This window comes from Tiliqua scincoides, chromosome 1 (genome assembly GCF_035046505.1).
Source record: "Tiliqua scincoides isolate rTilSci1 chromosome 1, rTilSci1.hap2, whole genome shotgun sequence".
NCBI lineage: Eukaryota > Metazoa > Chordata > Lepidosauria > Squamata > Scincidae > Tiliqua > Tiliqua scincoides.
The window spans coordinates 133,992,557-134,013,725 of NC_089821.1; the positions used below are offsets into that span (position 1 = coordinate 133,992,557).

The window sequence follows — 21,169 nt, forward strand, 5'->3', positions numbered from 1 at the left end:
TCAAAGCCATATACAGTATTTTCTTATCCATTTTGAATCTCTCCAAAATCTGTACATAATGAAACCACTGGCAACTGTCCTATCTAATCCTATCCAACTTTCCAGCTCCGATGTAGCAACAATGCAGCCCCATGGTAAGGAAACACATGTTTCCACACCTTGAGAAGGCCCCAGTGACTGCCCCTCCACCATTGGATGCAGTGTACATCCCACTGGTACGACTGCACTAGCACTGGAAAATTGAATAGGATTGGGCCCTAAATCCTTCCTCTAATAGCTTCTCTTTTGTCTTCATCCTGTATTCCACTTGTGTAAAATTATTAAATTTCTATATAATAACCAAGTTTTTGTCAAACCTATATGATGACCAAAGAGAGCCTCTTGTGGAGAGACCCTTAATGGTATTTTTGTAACCTATTTTTATATTTGTTTCATAGTCTCAAAAATGTATGTTTAACATAATGATTTTTAAATTCTGAATTTGCTTTTAATTTGTCATACCATAAAAACCCATTCCATCCAAACCTGATATCCAAACCTTCTAGATCCAATAATCTTTTATTTCATAACAACTATTCTTTCAACCAGGCACATGCTTCATCTCCCTGTGTTTATTAAAAATAAACATTAACTAACTGATAATTAACTAAATAAACATTAACTATCACTTGCTGATATTTCATTTTCACACCACCTACTAAAAATCAGATTCTGCCCCCAAGAGAAAGCACAAACACAAACTTATGCAACTCTTCCACGTTGCAAATAGCGTGGATTGCTGAGGAGAGAAAAGTGTTCTCAGGTTTGGACCAAAGATCCTTTACCCCAGATGCAACTGAGTCTTCACTGACATCTGAGTGGTAGGAACTCTAAATTGTACTTGTATTAGAGGACCGGTAGGTACAAATGGAAATTTTGACATTGATTTTAATGGCATACTGTTGCCAGCTGACTTATGTAAACCTATTTTTATTTTAATGTATGCACATATGTATGAGAAATGACAAGTGTTCACCCTTTGGGAGAAGTGGAAACACTACAAACTTTGGTTTGAAGGACATTTATGATCTGCGCACCTTCGGCTAATATATTAACATGTGGGAGTATAAGAGATTCTGGCTTGAATGTAAAAGTCTGGGCTACATAGCTTTTAGAGCCACCTCTATCCCCAGTTTTAAGAGTCTGTAAAAATATGAATTATATGAATTAAGAAATGTTTATATTTGAAGAAAGAAATCAGATCTTAATAATTTAAAATAACATATGAAAGCTCTGTCAAAACACTTTTACTTTCTGTATTTGAAGCTTTTCCTCCCCCCTCCAGCTGATTCAAATGCTGTCAACACTATTTTTACTTAGGTGACTATTCAGTAGTTCTTATCGCATATGTGATTCAACTTGCATTGTGATGAACAGTCATGACTAAGCAGCTCACGAAAAGTAATGAGTGCAACATGAGTTTTTATTTAATTTTCACTCAGCTGTTTATATCTTAATGTTTCATACCATAATTGCACTTCAAATGAGAGAGCTATATAGAACACAGAGCTGAAAGATACCCACCCAAAAATCAATGGGCATTATTTTTTTCCCCTCACAGTGCTGAGATAAAAATATCTCTTGTATCCTTTTCATGGGGAAGAGAAACCATATATAGCACTTGGAATTGTCTCTCTACATAGGAAGCAGTCATTTTCTCAAGTAGCTGCTATTGCTGCTACTTGTGAGAGAACATTGCACAACATCAAAACAGTGTCCTTGCTGATGCAATCCCGAAAGGTCAGTTGCATAAGAAAATTGCCCAATAAAGCTGAAACATACTTGTTTTTTTCTTCTTAATTAACTTTAATGGTGTGCATCCTTTACCTATGGAAAGCAGGTAAATTAATTGCAGTCCTGGAGTGCTCTGCAATTATTGAAGTACCTAATTTGGAGTGTTTGAACTTGATAGTAGTTGGAGCTAATTCTCTTTCTAATTATAGCAGGCCAACTGCTTGATTTTAGAGATCAATTTGAAAGCTCAATAGGCTCGGTATATAAATGGTACTACCATCAACAGGTGGTAGTTTTTGAACACAGTTCTCATCTCTCTTTAATGTGTCTAGAGTCATTGGAACATTCATCAATAAGGTTCAAGTTGTCTTGATATCTTGCTAACTTCGGGCGCAATCCAAACCAGCGCCAGAGCAGGCAAGCCTCCTGCTCGTTCGTTGGGTGCAGGTTGCAGGTTGCAGGTTCGTTGGGTGCAGCGGCTCAGCCTTCACCTTACCCTTGGGTAAGGGCTGCGCACCCCAATGGGTCTCTTTGAACCTGTACCACCTCTGGAGGTGGCGCAAGTCCGAGGAGAGCGAAGTGGCTCAAAGCCGCTCCGCTCTTCCCAGGGATGGGGGTTGGGATCCGGTATAACTGCCGGGTCCCAGCCCTGCCCCCGGCTCACCGCACACCCGACCCTGGGGTCGCCCATCGCATGCCCTCCCCTGCCCAGAAATGCCCCCTCCCACCTCTTCCCCACCCCCCCACGCCTACCTTCGCCGCTTGTGTCAGCGCAGGTGTGCTGGCACAAGTGGTGGGGAGGAAGCCACTGCGGAGGCCTCCACCGGCCTCCATGCGTCGGCACATCTGGATGTGCCGACGCAGCTTCCTCCCATGGAGGCACAAACATGCTTTTCGGCACATTTGCGACCCTCCAGGGGCTCTTATACTGGCATAACTGCTGGTTCGGATTGCGCCCTAAAGGCCCAATCCTATCCAATTTTCCAGCCGCAGTGCAGCCGCAATGCAACCCCAAGATAACAAAGGAGGCCTATGTGACTACTTCCCCCTCACAGGATGTAGTGCATACCCCATTGGCATGGCTGTACTGGCACTGGAAAATTGGATAGGATTGGGCCCTAAGAACCCAATCCTGAGCTCGGTTTACCACCAACTTGCACCATCGGGCACAATGTGCCATAAAGCATGTTTGCAAGGGTTAGCACTCGCTGACCACCAGAGCTAGCCCAGCACAAGCCTGCATTGGGCTAGTGCTGGTGGGAGGCTGGTGATCTGCTACCTGGTGCTCACCTGGACTGCTGGGCAGTGGAGAGGTGAGTGTCGTCGTCCCCCCACTGTGGAAGGCAGGGAGGAAGTGTTCTGGGGTGGGACAAGGTGGGGAGAGAGTGGGGAGGAGGCATGGCAGGGAAGGGAGCAGGTAGGGGGTGGGAGACTGGCAGAGGTAGACTGGCAGAGCTCAGGTTCACTGGATCCTGAGCCCCATGTCAGGCCGTGTGTCCTGACACAGGACTCCTTGATTCTGTGGTGGCTCAAGCGTAGCCCCATTGCAGGGCCACTTCTCTTACCTGGGGAAAGAGGATGAAAGTCCCCTTCTACTGAGGAGCCGGTGGCAGCTGTCCAGGGCGCAGTGAATACCACAGCAGTCATTTTTGGTGCCGTGGCAGCCCCGCACACCGAACAGCTCAGAATTGGGCTGTAACTTTTCTCTCTATCCTTTGTTAGTGAAGGGAACCATTCCCTTATGTTCCTAAAGCCTTTGCAAAATAAGGGGAAACCAGGAAGGTTCTCGTTGCCATAAAGTGATGAAAAATATTGCCCCACAAATTAGAATGGTATTTGCACGTAGGAGATGTCAAGCCGTAGGTCTGTAGCGGACTAGACAGATGTGCTGTAGGACACATGTAACATTCAGGCAGAGTCATTTGGCACCTGGGGCCCACAAATGTTTAACACACACCCCCATATATGACAACATTATTTTCAGTAATAGTCATGACATGAAATGTCATAAAATAAACACAGTGAACATTTCCTCATAAGCAGGATTAAAGTCAGTGCCCTCTCCTGCTGTTGTTCTCCTGCGCGTAGTACTCTATGGGCACAATCCTAACCAACTTTCCAGCACTGGCATAGCTGTGCCAGTGGGGCATGTGCTGCATCCTGCCGTTGGGGGGCAGTCAGGGAGGCCTCCTCAAGGCAAGGCAATGTTTATTCTCTTACCTCGGAGTTGCGTTGCCCTTATGTCAGTGCTGGAAAGTTGGTTAGGATTGTGGCCTATGACATACTGCCCCTGCATCTGGAGGGGCATCTGCCCTCTGCCTCTGCCATCTATAGCCTATCATGAATGTTTAGAATATACTTTTAAAGTCACCTAAGCCAGTGACCAACAGCATCAAAATTTCTCATCCCCTCACATTAACTTCCAACCTCCTCCTCCACTTCAACAAAAGCTGCAGAAACGCTGTGTGTCCTGAAAGACTATGCATTTCAGTCAAACCCATGAAAACATTTTTTCTGCAATGATTATATACTTTACCTAGTTAGACTTTCACAGATTTATTCTAACCCCCTCCTCCCATTCCCAGTCCCCATCCCCACCAGAATTCACAATTCACTTAATAACCCCCCAGTAGTAATCCTTTCACCCACTGCAATCTATTTGTCTTCCTCCTTCCAGCATAAGAAATATTCCACCCCCATATTAGCCTCCCACATGTCTCCCTCTGCATGATCTCACCCCCACCAGGTTCTGGGGTCCACTTTAAAAATTATCTAATGCAGTGACCAACAACACTGAAACGTCCCACCTGTGGCATCTCTAGGATTGGTGTTCTCCAGTGTGGTAACTCATGATGTCACCCTCCATTAACTTATTTATTTTACTCTACAGGTTACCCAACAAATCAGTAACTGGCAAAAAAACCAGTGGCCAACTTGATGACATTCACACAACTGAAAAGAAGTTCTAGTACCGTTGGCACTCAGTATCCACAAGGGATCCAAACCCTATGTGATCAGTCCCACACCCTTCATAACTACACCACTGTGGCATCCAGTGCATATGTACTTGGGCCACTTGGGTTCAATATGGGTCACTCAAAACTATGATGGGACCAGAGCATGATACTACTCAATCTTGTGTTAGTCAAAAGTTAAGTCATTTGTGGTGGTGGTAGGGTTACTTAAATAAAATACAGGAGTGCATGCCACATGCTTCTACTGTATGACTTCTCCCCAGTTCCTGGCTTTCTCTGTGAGACCATTCTTGATGCTGATGTGATGAAATGGAGCTTGCAGCAGCCTGGTCTACCTCTCAACCTCTGCCCAAGACAGTGCTTTCTTTTTCGGGCTGCTAGCCTCAGTTGTCTGATGTGGGGCTGCATCTGCTAAGCCTGGCACCAGCTCGCTTACAAACCAACATTCTTGGTGATTCTTCATGCTCATATGAAGAGCATGCTCTTCATGCTCATATCATGCTTGATGACTCTTCATGCTGATGCACCATATGACAAAGAGGAAGAGGAAGTGCCAATGTGCAGGTGCATTCGGCCTGCCCAAAGCAGAGGGGATCACCCAGCACAGGCAGGATTGGATGCAGGGTGGTCTCACTGCTTGGGGGCTTTCAGTGATAGTGTTGGGGTTGGATCATCAACTTGAAAGGGGCTGTGTGGATTCCTAAGACAGCCAGAGATCATGACACATGCCTGTCAGGGCTGGCTGTTGCCATTGTTTTTGACCTTGAGAATTCTAAACAGGCTGGAACAAGCACTTACTCCCATATGAACCTGCCTATCCTTTGATATACTCAGGAGAGGCCCTTTGTATGCTACTCACAGAAATTTGGTGGGTCTCGACTAGAAAGAGGAGCTTCGCTACAATGGTGTTCCCCCCATAGGAAGCTCCCTGAAAGATATTAGGCTGGCTCTTTCTGTTGTCCATCAGACACAGACTGAAAACTTCCATGTATGATGTGCTTGTGCGCCACTGATTTTTGCCCCAAATGGTGCTACAGCTAGTTTGCAGCATTTTCTCAGAGAGCTGGTGTGGTGGTTAAGACTGAGTCAGGACTTCCCCAGTTTGAAATTTATCACTGCCATGTACTCACTTAGTGGGAACCACTTCCTCTCAGCCTCAGGAAGTGAGTATCTTTAGCTTTAAAGGAAAAAAAATAGCAACCCGATCGTATACATGTCCACTTAGAAATAAGTCCCATTGAGTTCAGTGGAACCTGCTCCCAAGTGAGTGCATGATTGCAGCCTAAAGATTTGAACATGGAAGAATTTATTGCCCAGACCCCAAAATGGTCAGAAACCGAAAAGCTATGTGTCATGTGCATGAGACACTTATTGGAGGAAAAAGATGTGGGTGGAAGGGAGCAGGTGAACACATCATCAAGATCTTGCTGGTTAGTAGGAGTTTGCATAGTGAAAGGAATGCCTAGATTTTCAGGGTGAAGGGGTGAAATTTGGAATATGTGTGTGTGTGTTGCTGTTTCTTTTGCTCTTGCATTTCGAATCCCATTTGCTTTATAACTCACATATGAACATTTTCTGGGGCATCTAACCACAAGAAATGCTCTTATTGAATCACACAGTCTCTTTTTATAGAATTTAATTTAATTTTTTTTGGCAATGCAGCCTTGAATACATAGAAAAGGTCTTTGACTGGACATTGTCACCACCAAAACTGTAAGCTCTGTATTCAGGGTTTACAGACCAAGCACACACACAGCTTAGTAGCATGAAACTTAGTCTGGTTGGCATGGAAATATTTTTTCTTCTTATTTTGCCTACCAATCTCTTTTTTTATTTTGGGAGACTGAAGCTTTGTTTGGTGCTGGAAGAAGGGCTAAGCAAAAACATTCAGTTATTAAACTGAGCATCAAGAACAAGGCTGATTGATTCCTGAGGAGAGAGACTTCAGGCTGGCACTCACTTATTGTGAGTGATAAATTGTGCTGTGACAAACACTAATAGACAGAAATACCTACTTCTCTCTCAGAGAGCACTGTGCTCTTCAGGAGAAGGAGAATCCCTTTAGATGACTATATATGGTATATAGGATTATATAGGATAAGGTGTCCTAATGCTGCAGTCATAACAGTATTTACCAAATTTGAAAAAGACAATGGCAGAGATGGGTGACTCAACTCAGAAGACTCAAGCTCAAGTTGCCAAATTTTTTGGTGACTTGTGCAGACTCAAGTCACATGTGTTTTGAAAGCAAAAGTGACTCGAAAGTTTTTCTCAAGAACAATTGGAGACACCACTCTGCTTGGTATCTCTGTGTGTGCGTGTGCGTGAGGTTGGTTACTTTTTTTTTTTTTGCTGCTTCCACGGTGCCCTGAAAGACCTATAGGTGATCTGGAAGCTGATTTAAGCAGCCCAACTTTACTTTGCATTGCATCATGGTTGTTATTTTATTTCATTTGTTGGCACCAGCAGAGCTTAGTACCTGTGACCCTATCACTAACCCCAAGCAGTTATTGACTGCTGTAGCCCACTAAGCTATTCAAGGCTCTAGTGCAGTAGTTCTCAAACTGGGGCATCACAATGCCCTGGCCTGAGGGCCCTGAACTTTGCCTCCTTAAAGGACAGGGGCGGGGGGAAGGCAGCGACGCAGTCCCCAGGATTGCATCTCTAAGGGGGGGGTGCAGGGACTGGCATGTACTTACCAGTCCCTGCAGCAGCCTCCCAGGGGTGTAAGGAGCCCTGCGCAGGGCTCCCCGAGCTTTAGAAAGTGAAACTGGAGCTATTGCGCCCCATTTCTAGTTTGCAATTGCAAACCGGGGGTGGGGCGTGATTACTTTCATTTTCTGAAGGTTGGGGAGACTTGCAGAGTGTCGTACAGGGCTCCCTGTACTCCCGGGAGGCTGCTGCAGGGACTGGTAAGCACATGCCAGCCCCTGCACCTTTCCCCTGGCTCCACTGCCTTCCCTTCTCCCTTGCACGCACTTACAGTGTTTCTCAATCTCCCTGGGAGTTTGATGCTGCCCTAGTGTCTGCCTAAACAAAGAGAGGGGATATAGCCACTTTCTCCTGCAGGGGCAGGGGGAAGGTAGCGACATGATTCCCATGATCGCAAAACTGGAAGTGGAGTGAGATCGCTATGCTTTCACTTTTCAAGACCTGGGGAGCCCTGCAGACCCTTGCACAGGGTCCCCACACCCCAGAAAGGCTGCTGCAGGGACTGGTGAGTGCATCCCAGTCCATGAGCCCCCTGGGGATCGTGTTGCTACCTCCCCCCGCCCCCACAAGGACTTACTGCTGTTCAAACTCTCCCTGAGAGTTTGAAAACTGCTACCCTAAGGGTTAAAGTCTTCTCCTGTGGAGGGCTTGTAGAGAGGTTCTCACACTCACACCCCTTTGGGGAATTAGCTCAGCCAGTGGCATAGCTAAGAGGGTGCAGGGGTAGCAGTTGCACTGGGCATCAAGCTTTAGGGGGGCAACAAACTGGTTGGTTGGTTGGCAACCTTCAGTCTCGAAAGACTATGGTATAAGCCTACAGCACCCGGTATTCCCAGGCAGTCTCCCATCCAAGTACTAACCAGGCCTGACCCTGCTTAGCTTCCAAGATCAGACAAGATTGGGCATGTGCAGGGTAACAGTTGCTGTTAACTGTGTGTGTCTTATAATTGTTTGGTGCTCTGAGAGACTTCAGAGTGGAGAATAGGCTATGATTGATTGGTTGGCAACCTTCAGTCTCGAAAGACTATGGTATAAGCCTACAGCACCTGGTATTCCCAGGCGGTCTCCCATCCAAGTACTAACCAGGCCTGACCCTGCTTAGCTTCCAAGATCAGACGAGATCAGGCATGTGCAAGGCAACAAACTAAGCTTGACAGTAGTGACCAAAATTGTGAAAATCTTGGTATGTATGAATAACACCATCATGTTATATATCATTGGAAAGATAATTTAATGCTGAATGCAATGAAGCAAACTGCATTGGAATATCTGTATTCTATCAAAAGTTATGGCCAGTTAACCAGAAAATGAATACACAACTATCATATGGAACAAAAAGTGGATTTTCTTAACTCAAAACTGACCTATGAGACTGATTGTTCTGAGAGCCAATGACATGTTATAATGTCATTGACATGTTATCATGATACAGCCTGAAACTAATAAGGTGTTAATATGAGTCAACTCACATTTCCATGTATCTTAATACAGTTACCCGTGCTCACTGGTAAAAAGGCACCTTTTCAAGTGGTGTCCCTCATGCTAAATATAACCATCCCTCTTCACCCTTCTTCACCCCTCTTCACCCCAGCACAGTGTTTCGAACCAATAAGGTGCACACTTTTTATTTATTTACTTAATTAAATTTGATTTTGTCTGGGGAGGCTACAAATCTTCTTTGACCCCAAGTAGCACATAGATGCCTTAGTTATGCCACTGACTGGGGGGAGGCAGCACAGCAAGTGCGTAGTGAGCTGCTGGGGGGGGGGAGGTGGGTTCCTTCTCATTTTTATTTTTTAAAAAGCTTGAGCCTGACGTCACTTCCAGTTGTGACATCACTTCCAGGGCAACATTTTGAGCTTGGCACCAGGCTACACGATCATTAGCTACGCCACTAAGCTCAGCCATCCTGGAGCTGTAAGTATTGTCCTTTCCCACTTTCCCCCTGACATCTAGTCCCTTTTCCTAGCCAGCAGTGGGAGAGATTCCTTCTCCCTTTCTTCTGTCATTTGTATTTCTACCCAGTATCGTCCATCTTCTATCTCCTTCCTTTCTCTTTCCTTCTCCTGACAAACTCTTTCGCTCCATTGTCATGCTTCTCACCTGCTTACTGTTCTCCTTCTTGCTCGGCCACCAGCCGCCTTTTCCTGGATATCCTTTTCACTATGCTCTCTTCCATGTCTCCTCCCTTCTATCACCCTTCTGCTATTTTTTCCCCTCTCTGCCCTGCCCTTCCCTGAGAATTCTGCCAACTATTTTCCAAACACGTGGTGATGACATCATCACTGTGTCCAAAACTGGGTGGCTGCTGAAACTGGGTGGCTGCAATTGTACAGGTCCATGCAGCAAGTTGGATAGCCACACCTAACACCATTGTGGCATAGTGATAGGAATCCCTATGGCTCTGGGTCGATAGTGCACTCTTTGGAAGTCAGGTAACTGGGCTTGCTAAAACCATAGTAGCTTTGGAGTTGACTTCACGTGTGATCCTTTGTACAGTCAGTGGCACAGTGGCATATGGTCAGGTGAAGTATGACTGTTCATTTAAAAGTATGGTCAGGTGGTAATCCGACCCTTCTGCCCCAGGTTTAGATTTATTTCTTGTGTATCTTTAGTTAGTTTGACGTGTGCACAGTGCTGCTTTCACAGGGTGCTACATTTTGAGGCCTTTATCTCTTGTCTTTTCAAATATTAAAAGTGTTTGTCAGCATGCATTTTGGAAAAGTCTTTCATCTGTTTGTTCCATGCTTGAGTCAAGCTGACAGCTCAATGTTGTGCCAGCCTTGGCATAAAGTGAATCAGCCTGAAGCTACTTCTGGGAGGAAAATGGTCCAAGGCAGGACAGTGTAAGCCCTGCTTAGAGGCTGGTGTGATCACTGAAACGCCCTTCCAACCTCCCCACTGCAAGTTGGGCATATCTTGGTTAATGTTTTTGTTTGGATGAAATAGAATCCAGGTTTACAAAAGAAGGGTGTTGCTCACACACAGTAGATGACATAAGCCACACCTATTTGCCATGTCCTCCTTCCTTGGACTCCTTCTATTCAGTCCAGGGGCATGTCCTCCATCTTATTCCAGCCTTGGAAGTACTTTAATGACTGCATGCTCTGCAGGGACAAGATGCACAAAAAACAACCAGGTTCAAGCAATGTGATTAGTTAGGTGTGTGTGTGTGTGGGGGGGGGGGGTTACATGCAGTTTTCTACTGCTGTCTGGATACCAGTGTTTGCAAGGGAAATTAGTTACATGCCATTTAATCCTTAAGATATTTTTGAAAGAATATACCAGCTCTGTTCCTCATACCTGATAAAAAGGGAGTGGATATTCTAGCAAAGCTCAGTAGATCTCATCATTTGAGCAGAATTTATTCCTGACCTGACTGTGCCCTATAAAATTCCCTTGTGCTTCCATAAAACAACATGATAAGCATGAAACTTATAGTTTCATAGATGAAAAATGTGTATAACTGACACTGCTGGTAATACAAATTTAAGGATTTGGGGCATTAATGTTCAACTTGATAGCTTCCTCCAGCCTTCACACGTCATCCACTTTTTCTAAATCAGTGTTTCTCACACTGAGGATCAGGACCCACTAGGTAGGTCACAAGCCAATTTCAAGTGGGTCCCCATTTAATAATATTAATAATAATAATAATAATAATAATAATAATAATAGTATTATTTATTTCATTTTTTAATTTTTAATATATTAGAGTTGATGCTACCATCGTATGTGACTGCATTTGGGGACCTGTACTTTTAACAAGCTACTATGTAAATGGTACTGCTAGGTAAATGTGTGTAGGATTGCAGCCTAGGATTGTTAAAAATTGTCCTGCTTGACGATTTCACTTCCAGTCATGATATCACTTCTGGTGGGTCCTGTCAGATTCTCATTCTAAAAAGTGTGAGTACCACTGTCCTAAAACATTGCTTGCCTGCATGGTAGTAAAACCAGCACCATAAGAAATGAGAGAGGACTGTGCAATTCACAACATGTTGGCTCTATTATTCAGAAACTATTGTCTATATAGGGCTCAATCTTGGTTGCCATATTTTGACAGTTACCTTCCCTATTTTGGCTCATTGTAATATGCTGCAATCTTAGCTGAATTTTTGTTTGATTGTGCTAAAATTCTTGAGAGAAGTAAATAAAGTATAGAAGGGTTCACTATTATATGCTGATGGTCTGAGAGGTAGAAAAAGTATGGCTAAAAGAAAACAATTGATGAAAATGCAGGACTCAGTCTATGAAGAGTTACTGTCTGTGTCTATGACCTGTCTGTGGCGGATCAGATCTTGGTGTGCTGGTGCTCAATGGTGGACAGCTTGATGAGTGATTTTGCATCCAGTTCTGGTTGCCACATCTCAAAAAGGACATAATAGAACTTGGAAAGGTGCAGAAGATAGCAACCAAATATTATTTCATAACAACCATTCTTTCAACCAGGTGCATAATTCTTTCAACCACATGCTGCATAATATGCTTTCAGGTCTGGTACACCTAATCAAATTCTGCAAAATCTTAAATTTGACTCTTAGTTTTTTACTTTGCCATATATATTTTGAGATCTTTCTGCCATTGCTTAAGTGGGGCATTGGATAATATAACCGATATTGCCTGAAATAAAAAGATTTTTGGAAAGACATTCATCTTAGTTACAGAAGTTCTTCCCATCGAAGACAAGTTCAATCCTTACCATCTTATAAAATCCTTTTAAATTTCATTCCATACATTCACTTTGAAATAACATACAATTGTTACTTGTCAAAGTAATACCTAAATACTTTACCTTCTTCTCAATCTTGTAACCTATCTTGTTCAGCAACTCTGCGTGATCTTGAATACTCATATTTTTTATTAAAAATTTTTTCTGTTTATTAATTTTAAAACCTGCTAATGCTCCAGATTCTTTCAATTTAATCATCAATAGCTCTGCCATCTCTCAAATGATTTTCTAATGAAATTACCATATCAACCTCAAAAGCTCTCAATTTGAAGGCTTCATTTTTAATTTTCACCCCTTATCTGATGTCTTTGTTCAGCACTTCCAATACCAATATATATCAGAGTGGTGATAATGGACATCCTTGTCTCATTCCTTTTTGTATCTCAAAAGTCTCAGAGCCCAATCCTGTGCTCGGCGGCACGGCTACATACCACCGAGCACAGTCGCAAACGTGTCATAAGGCACATTTGACGTGCACGTTGGGGGAAGAATACCAGGCAAATCTCTAACAAAAACCCTTGACTTCCGACGGGCGGACTTCCCTCAAATGAGGAGGCTGGTTAGAAGGAGGTTGAAAGGGAGGGTAAAAAGAGTCCAGTCTCTCCAGAGTGCAATGGAGGCTGCTTAAAACAACAGTAATAGAGGCCCAGCAGAGGTGTATACCGCAAAGAAAGAAGGGTTCCACTAAATCCAGGAGAGTGCCCGCATGGCTAACCAGCCAAGTTAGAGAGGCTGTGAAGGGCAAGGAAGCTTCCTTCCGTAAATGGAAGTCTTGCCCTAATGAAGAGAATAAAAAGGAACATAAACTGTGGCAAAAGAAATGTAAGAAGGTGATAGGGGAGGCCAAGCGAGACTATGAGGAACGCATGGCCAGCAACATTAAGGGGAATAATAAAAGCTTCTTCAAATATGTTAGAAGCAGGAAACCCGCCAGAGAAGCGGTTGGCCCTCTGGATGGTGAGGGAGGGAAAGGGGAGATAAAAGGAGACTTAGAGATGGCAGAGAAATTAAATGAGTTCTTTGCATCTGTCTTCACGGCAGAAGACCTTGGGCAGATACCGCTGCCCGAACGGCCCCTCCTAACCGAGGAGTTAAGTCAGATAGAGGTTAAAAGAGAAGATGTTTCAGACCTGATCGATAAATTAAAGATCAATAAGTCACCGGGCCCTGATGGCATACACCCAAGGGTTATTAAGGAATTGAAGAATGAAGTTGCAGATCTCTTGACTAAGGTATGCAACTTGTCCCTCAAAACGGCCACGGTACCAGAAGATTGGAGGATAGCAAATGTCACGCCTATTTTTAAAAAGGGAAAGAGGGGGGACCCGGGAAACTATAGGCCGGTCAGCCTAACATCCATACCGGGTAAGATGGTGGAATGCCTCATCAAAGATAGGATCTCAAAACACATAGACGAACAGGCCTTGCTGAGGGAGAGTCAGCATGGCTTCTATAAGGGTAAGTCTTGCCTCACAAACCTTATAGAATTCTTTGAAAAGGTCAACAGGCATGTGGATGCGGGAGAACCCGTGGACATTATATATCTGGACTTTCAGAAGGCGTTTGACACGGTCCCTCACCAAAGGCTACTGAAAAAACTCCACAGTCAGGGAATTAGAGGACAGGTCCTCTCGTGGATTGAGAACTGGTTGGAGGCCAGGAAGCAGAGAGTGGGTGTCAATGGGCAATTTTCACAATGGAGAGAGGTGAAAAGTGGTGTGCCCCAAGGATCTGTCCTGGGACCGGTGCTTTTCAACCTCTTCATAAATGACCTGGAGACAGGGTTGAGCAGTGAAGTGGCTAAGTTTGCAGACGACACCAAACTTTTCCGAGTGGTAAAGACCAGAAGTGATTGTGAGGAGCTCCAGAAGGATCTCTCCAGACTGGCAGAATGGGCAGCAAAATGGCAGATGCGCTTCAATGTCAGTAAGTGTAAAGTCATGCACATTGGGGCAAAAAATCCAAACTTTAGATATAGGCTGATGGGTTCTGAGCTGTCTGTGACAGATCAGGAGAGAGATCTTGGGGTGGTGGTGGACAGGTCGATGAAAGTGTCGATCCAATGTGCGGTGGCAGTGAAGAAGGCCAATTCTATGCTTGGGATCATTAGGAAGGGTATTGAGAACAAAACGGTTAGTATTATAATGCTGTTGTACAAATCGATGGTAAGGCCACACCTGGAGTATTGTGTCCAGTTCTGGTCGCCGCATCTCAAAAAAGACATAGTGGAAATGGAAAAGGTGCAAAAGAGAGTGACTAAGATGATTACGGGGCTGGGGCACCTTCCTTATGAGGAAAGGCTACGGCGTTTGGGCCTCTTCAGCCTAGAAAAGAGACACTTGAGGGGGGACATGATTGAGACATACAAAATTATGCAGGGGATGGACAGAGTGGATAGGGAGATGCTCTTTACACTCTCACATAATACCAGAACCAGGGGACATCCACTAAAATTGAGTGTTGGGCGGGTTAGGACAGACAAAAGAAAATATTTCTTTACTCAGCGCGTGGTCGGTCTGTGGAACTCCTTGCCACAGGATGTGGTGCTGGCGTCTAGCCTAGACGCCTTTAAAAGGGGATTGGTCGAGTTTCTGGAGGAAAAATCCATTATGGGGTACAAGCCATGATGTGTATGCGCAACCTCCTGATTTTAGGAATGGGTTAAGTCAGAATGCCAGATGTAGGGGAGAGCACCAGGATGAGGTCTCTTGTTATCTGGTGTGCTCCCTGGGGCATTTGGTGGGCCGCTGCGAGATACAGGAAGCTGGACTAGATGGGCCTATGGCCTGATCCAGTGGGGCTGTTCTTATGTTCTTATGTTCTTATTTGTGGGGCCCACCGCCAGGCTTCCACCAGTGCTAGCCCAGCGCAGGCTGGTGCTGGGCTAGCACAGGGTGGTTGCCCAGCTCCCGCGGCTCGGTGGTCTCCCGGACCGCCAAGCTGCAGAACAGTAGGCGGGGGCGGGGAGGAGGCGTTCCAGGGAGGGGGAATGCCAGCAGGGGGCAGAGAGAGGGTAGAAGGAGGTGTGCCGGGGGTTGGGTGGGAGGCTTGCCCGGGGGGAGGGAGGGAGGGAGGAGGATCCGCGAAGCTCTGCTCCGCAGGATTCAGGGCACTCGTGGAGGGTAGTGAGTAGCCCCATTGCAGGGCTGCATACCTTACTCAGGGGAAGGGGGCGAATGTCCCCTTCTCCCGAGGTGCCTCCCGCAGTAGCGCAGGAGGCACTGGATTTGCTCCATAGTATTAAGCTCTTTTCCATGTCATCATATTGCTGTTCTTATCTTATAAAAGTTTAAAGGAAAATGTCATTGTATTTCCCTGTACAAGCAGAGTCCGTTCCCAGAACCCACATGGTTGCAAAAATTGTGTTAAAGGAAATCCATTTAAAAAACAATGTCCCTTTGCTCAGTGATTTAAAAACAGCCTTGCTGATCCTTTGTAATGCAGGACAGAGGGATCAGGCCTTGGACTGAAGCTGTTTTAAGTGCCTGGAGAAGGAATGATTGATGGGTTGTCTGCCGGCTGCCCTCTCCCACATTAACGAAGCTATTTTTGAAAAAAAAATTATTAAGAACAAATAAAAAACTTAAAAAGTAAAGATATTACGTTTGGCAAGTGCAGAGATCTTGATCTACATTTCTTTGTTCTACTACAAAATCATAAAACATATTAGCAATCAGATCTTAAACAGTCTATTACTTAACACCAAAGAAGAATGAGAAAAAAATAAAAATTAAATCCCTTATCTATTCATTGAATCCATAAGTTATTTGTCCCATTATCCCCTTGATGCACAGGAAGTCCATGAATGGTTTCCAGTTGTCCATAAAAGTTTTTACTGATTTGTCTTAATAATAATAATAATAATAATAATAATAATAATAATAATAATAATAATAATAATAATAATACAGGTATTTATATACCACCTTTCTTGGTCTTTATTCAAGACTTTATAGTCGGTTTACATAGGCAGGCTTATTTAAATCCCCGTAGGGATTTTTACAATTGAAAGAAGGTTCTTTCTTTCAAGAACCACAACATTCAGATGTTTCCTTCTGATCTGGTTTCACATTCTGGCCTCCATCCTCCCACGCTCAGAGCAGATGGAATAGCTTGGCTTCAGCTTGTCAGCTGCTTCAAGGTCGCATGGTGCTGGTGGCCTCGAACTGGCGACCTTGTGGATGTTATCTTCAGGCAAATGGAGGCTCTACCCTCTAGACCAGACCTCCTGCCCTACAAGAAGAATTGTAAGTTTATCCATTTCTGCCAGTTCCAATACCTTTAGCTACCATTTTTCCAGTGCAAGTATCACTGGAACTTTCCAGTATTTGGCATATAATATTCTTGCAGCGGTTGTCATATATAAAGACATAGTTTCATAGTCTTTCTGAATCGAATCATCCAATATTCCCAACAAAAAAAGTCTGATTTCATCTGTAAATTTACCTTAAGTATCAGCTGCATTTGCTGGTGTATCAAAGCCCAATATTTTTTCGCTTTTGGACAAGTCCACCACATATGATAAAATGTTTGTTCTTGTCTTACACACTTCCAACATCTGCTTGATAATTTTTCATACATTTTTGACAATTTACCTGATGTCAAATACCATCTATACATCATTTTATAAAAGTTCTCTTTAAGATTTACATTTAATGTAAATTTTAATCCTTTAATTCACAAGCTCTTCCATTGATCCATTAATATCTCATGACCAACATTTCTCACCCAATATATCATATACTCCTTGTTTCTCAAATTGTGGGTTGGGTCCTAGTGGGTCCTGAGCCAATTTCAGATGGGTCCCCATTCATTTCAATGTTTTATTTTTAATATATTAGACTTGATGCTACCATGGCATGTGACTGTATTTGGGAAAATAACACAGACCTGTACTTTGAACAAGCTACTATGTATATTCTTTTAACAATGACAGACAGTGGGACTTACTCCTGGGTAAGTGTTGCTAGGATTGCAGCCTAGGATTGTTAAAAATTTTCCTGCTTGATGATGTCACTTCTGGTCATGACATCACTTCCAGTGGGTCCTGACAGTTTCTTATTCTAAAAAGTGGGTCCTGGTGCTAAATGTGTGAAAACCACTGCTTTAACCTGTTCCTCTTCTGCCTCATAATTTAACAATAAGTTACAGCCCCGGGCTCTGTGGCACCGAGAAGGGCTGCCACCGGATCCTGTGCCTCCCAAGATACTGTGGGAGGCGCCTAGGGAGAAGGGGACTTTCGTCCCCTTCCCCCAAGTAAGGTAAGCAGCCCCACAATGGGGCTACTCACTTTACCGCCGACCAAAAGGTTGGCAGTAAGGTAAAGGCACTTGTGTAGGGCATGCGGCCCTATCCGAGCACCTTGGATCCTACGGAGCGGAGCTCCATGGATCCGCCTCCGATCCGTCCCCAGGCATGCCTCCAGCCCACCCCCTCCCCACATCACACCTCCCTGTCACACCTCCTCCCTGCCCTCTCTTCATGTCCTGCCAACCTCCCCCCTCCCCGGAATGCCTCCTCCCTGCCCCGTCCTGCCCTGCCTACCGTTCCACAGATTGGTGGTCTGGAAGACTGCCAAGCCACGGAAGCTGGGCGACCGCCCAGCACTAGCCCAGCACCAGCCAGCCCAGTGCTGGGCTAGCACTGGCGAGAGCCCGGCGGTGAGGCTGGCAAACTTGCCTTATGGCATGTTTGCAACAGTGCTCGGCGGCACAGAGCCGTGCCGCCAAGCATAGGATTGGGCCCTTATACATTTTGGGAATGGCTTGTTCTTCTACCAGAAATTGTTGACTCTCCAATAGAGACATACAATTTTCAAAACCATACATTTTCTTATCCATTTTGAATCTCTCCAAAAGCTGTATATACTGAAACCATTGACAACTGAATCCTTCTTCTAAAATCACCTTTCTTGTCTTCATCCTTTATTCAGTGTGTAAAAATTATTAAATTTCTATATGATAACCAAGTTTCTGTAGAATCTAAACAACAACCAAAAAAAGCTTCTTGTGGAGAGATCCATAATGGTATTTTTGTATAGAATCTACTTACACATTTACTCCATAGTCTCAACAAAGTGTTCTAGATTTGCTTTTAGGGCGCAATCCAGAGTGTACCTTGGGCTGGCGCAAGTCTCTTGCACTGCCCCAGGAGGGTCGCAAATGTGCCATAAAGCATGTTCACACCTCATCTAGAGTTGGCTGTGCCAGTGCAGGGACACGCACTGGCCCGCAGAAGCTGAATTCTAATCAGGTGAATTCATGCCTTGATTTTTGGTTTGGATTACTATCTGGCCCCATTTACAAGTCAATAAGGGTGTGTGCATGCACATCTGCACGCATCAATAGGGATAATCACTTGAAAATGACCTGGAAAAATTTAATTTCAATTTAAATGTGTGCAATTTATATTGGTATCCATATGTTGCCAATATTATTTTATGTCTTTAGAAATGGAAAATTCCCCCTCCACATCACTGCCTAACAATGATCATTATTATCTACGCCATAGATGTCCCCTGTAGAGATACATATGTCCTTCTTCAGCATACTAAACTATCTTTCTTTGTAGTTTCTGAACAAATAATGTCAAATAATCTTTACAATATTATTCCTTAGTGGCTTTTCATTAGGTTTACAATGAAGTGAAGCAGTACATTTTAAAGCATGCCCAGAAGCCAATATCTTTCTTTGGACTACATTTTTATTGCAAAGAATATGTAGCAATTCAGTTTTATTATGACTGGTACATTTGTGTTTAGAATACATTCTGAATACAATTTAGAATACATTTTGCAGCCTTCAGTGATTCTCAGAATAATGGCTTCTAGCGCTGGAAACAATGTCTAGCAAATATATTCACCTTACAGAAATTATCTCCTTGTGGGCTATTTTTAGTTGATCTCTTATTGCGTATATTCCAAGTCCTGCCCTGTGCAATGTACTCAGCTGTAACTGACTTGTCTACTTTCTACTCTGTGATTTTAGTCAGCAATCCTGATGTGCTGCTGTGAAGAAACATGTACAGCAATATTGCCAGAAAAATACGATGATCCTTGAAGGTTAGGCATCCTGGACAGCGAGCATTTATTCAGCTCCTCACCCCACACCCACATCCCACAGAGCATTGCCCCTCTTCCTCATCGTATGGGATCTCACTTGTTCAATGTTAATCTAAACTCTTGTGATATTCTGTCTCAAAGAAACCTTTTCCCATATTCACAAAACCGCTTTGTGAACTTTTATTGAAAAGCAGTATATAAATACTGTTAGTAGTAGTAGTAGTAGTAGTAGTAGTAGTAGTAGTAATAATAATAATAATAATAATATCAATTCTGTTTTATCTGTTAGAGGCTGTGACCAGTTGATGGTCTGTACTGCCACTTTCGTCATTCAGTGTCCCACAACATGGGAAGGGACTGAGAGCATATAATGAACAAGAAACACAATTTTAGAAACGTTTAAACATGTACAGTATTTTGCAGTTCCAGTTACCGTTTCTTTTACTTCATTGAGAGTGGCCACTAGTATGGAAATGCTAAGTCATGATGGTTGTATAAGCAAGGATTACATATGACTAATAGTCTCCATCCTCTCTATAGGAAGAGCCAAATAAGACAAAGGACAAAATAAACAAGAACATTGAGTGTTCTCCCCAATAGGGTTACCAGATCTCAGGTTTTTCTGGAGCTTTACAATGCCAAGGTAGTGAAGAACTCAGGTGGCTGTTTCAGAATACTTAATGCATTGCAATGGCTTTTATCACCAATTGATACAGGCCTATTAAAAATAGAAAGGAACAAGTTCTTACCCTTAATTATATGCCTTCCACTTTTTTCTCCTTTACCCTCCAATTCTGTCCAACCCTTGCACTGGTGGAACATGCATTCTGCTGGTGCAGGCTGCCACAAAAGCTCCATGAAGCACTTTGTGGAAGTGAAGGAAGCCAGCACAGTGGTGAGAAACTGAACAGTGGAGAGGCCCACCAGAGTAGGCAAACTCTGCTTAGGGGCAGAATGGAATGGGAGAGGTCAGGGAGGGGGGTGGAACAGAGCAGGGGAAAGGTGGAACGTGGAGGAGATGGGGCAGAGATGAGTGGAATGGGCCTGTGAGGATCTGTTCAGTGATGGTGGCATGCACTGAATCCAAATCCCCTTCCTGGGCCTGATCCACCCTCAACAATATCACTGGCACAGTTCCAAGTTAACTCATAGTGACTGCTGGGGTTTACCCTGGAGCAAGGGACAAATTTCCCTTTACCCCAAGGAGACCTCCAACAGCTGAAAATCCCCCCAGGATGCAGTGTAGTCCGCACCAGCACCACTGCATCACCATGCGGATTTAGGATTGTGCTGCCCATCTAAGACATGAAATGAATGGGTTTTGATGGGTCTTTTTAATATAGCATTAAGAGCATTTGGAAAATTTAAGAGCCACCCATCTCCTTTAATGTTTCTCAGGATTGCATACATTTCCATTTAACAATTAAATGAAAGGCTGCCTTCTACAGTCACTGATTTGGTTGTCAGAAAGAAACATCTCTCTGTGTCAGGGCCATGCTACATGCCACATTACAGCTATTATTAGCCATTGCCTTATATTAATAAAAACACTAGATAAGAAATTGACATTTATTAAATAAAGGGATTCCTCTTTACTGACACATCAATAAGTTCTTACCTCATTTCCTGCTGTTGTTCTTTTCATATGTAATTTATCTCACATGTTTAGCCTCTTCAGGCTGATTAATGTTAATGTTGAATGATCAGGCTGATTATTCAATGTTAATGATTGTTGTTGCTATTTGCCACAGCAGACTTATGGCCCAATTCTAACCTGATCTTGTGCTACCAGAATGCTTGTTCCAGTGCTGAAAGACCTTTCAGGGCTGTTGCAGAAGGCAACAAGGTAGGGAAAGGGTGGAAAGGGGCAATGACAGAGAAGAACAGGGAGGAGATGGGACAGGGAGGAGAGCGGAT

General features: G+C 43.9%; 2 pseudogenes; both read right to left on the reverse strand.

The window, feature by feature from the left end:
- Window positions 1-8,271: 8,271 nt before the first annotated feature.
- Window positions 8,272-8,391, reverse strand: LOC136638289 (5S ribosomal RNA; annotated as a pseudogene).
- Window positions 8,392-8,494: 103 nt separating this feature from the next.
- On the reverse strand, window positions 8,495-8,610 carry LOC136637754 (5S ribosomal RNA; annotated as a pseudogene).
- Window positions 8,611-21,169: the final 12,559 nt, after the last annotated feature.